General features: G+C 41.2%; 1 long non-coding RNA gene across 1 annotated transcript; it reads left to right on the top strand.

The window, feature by feature from the left end:
• Positions 1-487: 487 nt before the first annotated feature.
• LOC145657378 (uncharacterized) lies at positions 488-5,475 on the top strand. The gene is made up of 4 exons (XR_014123012.1): positions 488-700; positions 1,300-1,403; positions 2,961-4,312; positions 5,190-5,475. It is a non-coding gene; the product is annotated as an uncharacterized LOC145657378 (long non-coding RNA).
• The last annotated feature ends 1,910 nt before the right edge of the window (positions 5,476-7,385 follow it).

Genomic DNA, 7,385 nt, shown 5'->3' with positions numbered 1-7,385 from the left:
GCATGAAATGCTTAGGCCAGTCCTTTCCATAGGGGTCGAACAACCTGAGCAAAAGTAACACCAAGAACAAATCTGATGTTTTAAAGACCCCCTCCAGTGGAAAAATCACATTTTTAACGTTGGTAATTAATCCTTGTGGTGTTTTTATATAGGCTAGAAGACAAATTATGAGTGATGTAAGGAATCAACACCATTGGCTAAGCATTTCAGCTGCAACTGCAGTGTACCACTCAAAAACATAGATTAAGACAGCCAGAGGTTAATACGTAACAAACCTAAGGGACCAATGCCATCGTCGGGGTGGAGCTTTCCATATCATTAGCCTAATCTTGCAGTCAAACAAGGTGTATCAGAGGAGAAGCCAAGTGTAGTATCATATTTTGCAAACTAAATTTCACTATTTTCAGATTGATGGCAGAGATGTGTTCTGCTTTTGGTTACAAAGCTGTAAAAGGAGATGTGAGCCATCATGAAATGATCTTAAAACCAGAGATATGGGTGCAGTTTATTTGGGATCAGCCTGTCCTAGCCAATCTTATAGAAAAAGCCCTGGTTTGCAGGACCCATCTTCCAGAGCAGTTTAAAGCAGCTTTACTCAAAGACAGATGGGTTTTGCTACAAACCGTCTCCTGATGCTTGAAGCTGTTCCATTCATTCATCCTGTGGTGGCATAAATACAGGCCAATGTGTTGGTCAACTGGTAAGTTTTTTGTGTGTGTGTTTTATTCGTTGACTGTGTAACACAAATCTGCATTGTGCTAGATAATGTTATGTTGATGAAGAAAGTTAAAACAAACATTACTTTTGTCAGATAGCAAAGCTGCTGTATTAGATGATGGATATATCCATTATGCTAATTTCAGTTTATAACCAAACCTATCAATAATTTTAACCAGTTATTAAATTTAACATTTATTGACTAACCACTCATCAGTAGGATTTGGGCTGTCTATAGAGTTAGGGTTGTCTATAGTGTTTGGGATGTCTATAGGGTTTGGGTTATCTATACTGTTAGGGCTGTCTATAGGGTTTGGGTTATTTATACTGTTAGGGTTGTCTATAGTGTTTGGGTTATTTATACTGTTAGGGTTGTCTATAGTGTTTGGGATGTCTATAGGGTTCGGGTTGTCTATACTGTTTGGGTTGTCTATAGGAAGGATAAGGAAACCTGCCTTTTTCTTGAACCATCATTGTCCTGAATAGCCTGACAGGATGGGTAAGATGGGAGGTTGGGAGTGGGCTGCTATTGGCTAGCAGTAGCCATGACATCAGCATAGTCTGTCTTTGCCTGGCGAACAGTGGAGCCCATTGTGAGCGGAGCAGCATGTGAAAGACGGCCATTGAGAAAACTGCTGGCAGAGGAATCCCAGCTATGACTGAGGGAACACGGGGGAGCCGAGCAGGTAGGAGGAAATAAAGGAGTTGTTTGAGGAGATAGAAGGAAACTGTGTGTGTGACAGAGTGAGTGAGACGCACAGCTGATGTGATCACACAGACAGCTGTGCCATAACTTCTAAAAAGAATGAAAAGAATCTGAGGCATAACAATTCCAGTAAAAAAAAGCCCTGACCTAAATTTCTGCGGCCCACTGATACTGATTAATTACTGATTAATCACTGATTAATTAATTTTTTTTCCACACTGTAATTGTGCAGAGATACATAAATAAAAGACAGGCATGCAATTAACTGAAAGTTTGTACCTGTCACACCTGGATTATTTATGTAACTATTATTTCCTCTAATGACATGATAATGATATAAGGATAATAATACAATTACACAGTACAGACCTCTAGCCCACCCATGACAATCCTAACTTCCAGACCAAAGGCACAATTTTACAGATTCTTACAGCTGGAGCACATGGGCCTGTCACTGACAGTCAGAAATCCCAGCAAACCTGGCCCGGGTTTCCTGACAGCATCTACACAAAGGTTGTCTTTAAATCATAGAGAGTGTATTACACTGAACACTCTAACATTTAAGATGATCTTAACGCTACAGTGCTGTTCAGATAAAGGTGTCTATGTTTAAAATGTTCAATGGTCAAATGTAAAAAAAAAAAAATCAATCAATCACATATATTAAAGTTTAAGTTTTAGTTTCTTCATTTAATGACATTCTCGCTAATTCTAGACAGCTTGAAAAAAAAGGACATTTCCACCAAACAACTGAAAATGTAGCTGCTATGGAGAGCGTCAGCTACAACACAAGAGCTGAGCTAGATAAAAACAACATGTTTACAAGTCAACACCAATGGACAGCAAGCCTAACAGAACACACACACATATTTATATATATATATATATATATATATATATATATATATATATATATATATATATATATATATATATATATATATAAAAAAAACATAGATAAACCCATGTGGCAGTTAAGGGAAGTAAACCCTTCAGAACCAAACTAGCTCCTTAACCAGCTCCTTCACAGAAAGGTGTGTGTGTGTTTTTGTGGAAACTTACATTTCCTCTTAAGAAATGGTCTGACCTGTTAAGCTCTTAATTACTGAGGTACGACCCTGTCAGAGGATGTGGGCTAAAAGCACAGCAGCTGTGCAGATTGTGGAGAAATCACTTATTAACTAACTGTGTTTCACAGTGCACTCTAACCTACTATACTGGTTAGGATATGTTCTATGAGTAAATGACAAAGCACTATTGTAAGTCACTCTGGATAAGAGTGTCTGCAAAATGCCATAAATGTGCGCAATTTGCTAACTGTGTCTGCATTTGTTATGTGAGCATGTTACCCAATTCTGTGGTGCCATGTTCATTCTATGGAAGGTCCTTTCTACAGTCTTAGTACCAAAACTACCAGAAAATTGGTCTTTGGCAAATATTATATGAGATGAAATAATTGCATAATTGAAAAGTTTTTTAATGGTTATTTTGAAGGCCATGTGTGGCTCACTCTGATTTTTCTGTCTGCTTTCCACAGCTTGTGTCTGCCTGCATTATATTAGCGATGCTTATTTCACAGCAGCTGTTAAAGCCATCACTGCCAATCATCTGGCTGGCCCTGTTAAAGGACACACATGACCGCATGCGTCCCCCTCAAATCCCTCCACCTGGAAACAGTTGTCAGGTTAATGGGTTTTGGGTATGGGTGTTGTTCAGCCCAGCTCCTTGTGCTGAGCTGTACTGGTGAAGGCCTGACTCTATGTGCATACCTCTGCCATTCTTTCTTCATTGCTGATCTCGGTGTTGTGTCGTTTCCAGGTGTAACTGGGCTTGTTTTCCTCTAGCAGATGTGTTGTGTTGTGATGTGTTGATGTTGATGTCAGCAGTGCTAACAGAACAGCAACACTCAATTATGTCCAGCATCTGCTGTGGTGAGCTAAACCCCTGCAAAACTATACAACTACCAAAGTACGGAAAAATCGGCAGACCCACACATATCCCCCGAAACTCCACACACCACCCATCCCATTAGGACATCCATCAGGACACCACACCCACACCATCAGAAGACCACACCCACCCCATCAGGACACCCCAACCACCCCACCAGGACATACCATCCACCCCATTAGAGACAACCCACCTCATCAGGACATCCATCAGGACACACCACACACCCCATCAGGACACCTGCGTTCCCAGAGGCCCAATCAGGCCCAGCCCACCGTGGCTTCTGAGAAATGGGTCTGAGTGGACAGGATGAGGGGAGGGAATCCAGAAAGGTTTTCTGGCCTAAGGAAAAGTTTGACCTTTACAACCCAGCATGGCTCTCCTAGAACTAGAAATTTGATGCATTCTATGACTTTCCTAAGGTTGGACTTTTGTGTGTGTGTGTGTGTGTGTGTGCACATAAAACCCGTAGGAGATGCAATAACCCTAAAACAAAGTCCCTCGGCCTGTCTCTATGTACTACTGGTTTTATGTATGCATGCATGCATGTATTTATTTTGGGCTGAATACATGGGCAGATGTAGCCAGCTACCACAAAATGGAGCATGAACACCAAACCAAATGTGACCTGGATCTAGAATGGTTAACAGCAAGAGCAGTTTTTTCCCTACAGGTTTTACCTGCTTTTGTTTGCTGGTGATGTGTGCTAATAAAACACTTATATGACAGTTCTTAAGATGCATATAATACACTGTTGTACATCCTTTCTATGGAGAAGCCATCAAAGACTTACCTTCTGAACTAACCATCACATGACCCTGTCTCTCAAACATCACCCAACTCTATGTCTCCTAAGAGAGTCATCACCTCCTGACCTTGATACCTCACAGGCAGACAGCATGGCACAGAAGAGTTCCAGAGACAGAGGCATTCAGAAAGGTACAGAAGTACAAATATAACACATCAAAAATAATCACAAAATAAAAGATTCATATTGTTTCCTCCACCTTAACTAACCACCACACAGCCCTTTAAACATCACTCAACTCTATCTGTTCTAAAAGAACATACAAATTTGGAAATAACCTCACACACAAACCACAAAGGCTTCAGAGATTTATCCTTCTGTCTTTTCCAGTCACCATATAAAGCAGCTTTGTTCAGAGAGCACTTTGACCTCATCTGACCTTTGCCCCTACAGCTATAAGCTCTTGGTCAGTGTCACAGTTCTGTAATGCAGTGTGAAGACGCCATGGGTCACCACACAGCAGCTCTAGCAGGACACATCACAGCAAAGCCTGTGGTACAGGATTACAGTGAAATCACAGTAAAGCCTGTGGTACAGGATTACAGGATTACAGTGAAATCACAGCAAAGCCTGTGGTACAGGATTACAGTGAAATCACAGTAAAGCCTGTGGTACAGGATTACAGGATTACAGTGAAATCACAGCAAAGCCTGTGGTACAGGATTACAGGGAAATCACAGCAAAGCCTGTGGTACATCTCACTTTGGCCATCTCTGCCATCTTATAAAAAATATTTTTAATATTTCTTAAATATTTTTGAAAAACTTATATACACAAATTTAGAAATGGGTTGAAGAATTTACCTTCAAAATGCTCTGGGAAAAATAAATATGAGACGTATGGCCTGTGCTTTTCCACAGTTTTCATGTTTTTTGGTCAGAGCTGGTTAAACTTGACCCGTTTCCACCTGTATCTCAGTGTCTGAGATGTTCTGGTAATGCAAGCTGACTGTCTGTTTTATGGTCTCACAAACAGGCCACACATTTGATGCTTCCTTTGTCCCTACAGGTGCAAGGTCAAGAGACCTGCAGCAGAAGTCAGCAGGTGTGGCCAACACTTTTCCTTGGTGCTGGCTGCCATGGTCATGTGAAGCCAGGCGACCGCATATCAACGAGTTAAGGACAGTTCGCGTGTCCTTCTGCTTCAGGTCCGTTAACATCCCACCGTAGACACCAGAAGCTGCCCATACCCTCTCAGCTCTAGCGACTGATCTCAGTACAGTTTCCCACTCTGAATGATAGGGAGCTGAGTGGGAGCAGCAGGCGCTAGACTGACATTTAGAGACTCTGACGAGTTCTGTAATCTCTAAGATACTGGATGTGTTATGGTCACAAACGTTACACAGATAGCAAAGACAGACTGACATAAAACATCTTTCCAACCACTTCTCTCTCTCTTTGGCTTTTCCATGTATTTTTGTGCCTTCAGTACACTGGCCAGTAACTGGTAAAGTGAAACTCAGCAAGGGCCAGTGTCACATCGTAGAGATAAAATTACCACACTGGTGAAAAAGCAGTGCAGTTTTCCAGACCTTCTGACAGGCCAGTCTGAAGTCTCCTTCCAGCTACCACACACACACACACACACAGATTTTCTCTCTTTTGCTCTCTGTCAGAAATTGATTTTATAGTTGTGTCAGCGATATTCCACTTTTACAGAAAACCTTAACACCTCATAATTCAGACGTAGCCTCTGGATGCCACCCTGCTGTTCACTCATTCATTTGTTTTGCTTTTTTCACTCTTTTGTCCACCTCACCTCACCTCCTCTCTCATCTCTCCTTCTCCATCACTTTCCTGCAGTCTGTCACTGTTCCCCTAGTAGAGTATGTTTCCATGGTGTTGGTAACACAAAAGGTCATGGGTTCAACCCAGAGGGAGCTCAAACACTGTCATACTGATACATTTGTAAGTCGCTCTGGAAAAGAGTGTCTGCCAAAAGCCTTAAATGTTCAGACATATTTGTTCTTCCCTCCCTCCGTCTCTGCTACACCCCCCCTCAGCTGATAATTGACAGCTGAGTGGCCTCAGTCCGGTACATGGCCTCTGCTCCGTTATTGAAATGGACATTTCTAGTGGCTCTGACTATCTCTCAGGGAGGCCTGCTCTTTATTTGCTCTTCTTTCCACTACAGTGAGAAGTAGAAACACGAGGGGTCTCAGAGCGAAGACGAACACCTGTTCACCCTCACTGTGGCTCTGTAGCTCATTTAGAGCCAGAATGGACACATTCAGCTCGGGCCGGACTTGCATGTATTTGCAGTAACAATAGCGCACACACATACATATATACATATACATATATTTTATATATATATATATATATATACATATACATATATTTTATATATATATATATATATATATATATATATATATATATACAGCTTTTCTAGAACACACCAGGTGCCTGGACAATCCACTGCTTAGTCATGAAAATGGAAATGAAAATAATGTACGAGAGACTCAATCACACTGAAATCCTTCTTTTAGACTCATCTCACACTGCTAGTGGGGAATTTATTATTACATTATTATTATTTTATTATTAATTATGTATTTGCAGTCATGACTTAAATGTCATCACTCTCTTGCTGAGCAAGGTGAACAGACAGACGCGCACGCACACACTAACACACACACATACACAGACACACACTTGCACATCTGAACTCTACCCAGGCTGCAGGTTAGAGACATTTAAGAAAACCTACATGTAATGTGGAACAGGTCTGGTGGATAAGAGACAGGGCAAAGAGAGGGAAATAAAAGGGAAGCAGGCAAACAAACAAACAAACAGACAGACAGAGAGAGAGCAGAAGACGGGATCTCATAAAACAGCCAGATGCATGCAGAGTAAAGATAACTAAACCTACGGCATCTGACTGTGATGATTTTTACATCTGAACAGAGAGAATGCTAGAGAACTGCCTCTCTCTCTCTCGTACGTACACACACACACAAAACAATCATACAGAAGTACAAATAAAATATACAGTAATATAAGCATACAAATAGTTGGTAATCACACACACACGTATTAATATGTATGTGTGTAATTTTTCAAAATCAAATGAAGCTTTGCCCTTTGAAACATGCACAAACTTAAACAAGCTCTTAAGGTGAAGGACCCTTGGCAAGAAGGGCCATGCAGAGACCTAATGAGAAACACAGTGATTCCCTTCGTCCAAAGAACAGAGAGCAGA

This window comes from Electrophorus electricus, chromosome 4, assembly GCF_041902795.1.
Source record: "Electrophorus electricus isolate QZ-2024a chromosome 4, ASM4190279v1, whole genome shotgun sequence".
NCBI lineage: Eukaryota > Metazoa > Chordata > Actinopteri > Gymnotiformes > Gymnotidae > Electrophorus > Electrophorus electricus.
Note: the sequence above shows the minus strand (reverse complement) of the source record. Positions and strands in the feature narration are given on the sequence as shown.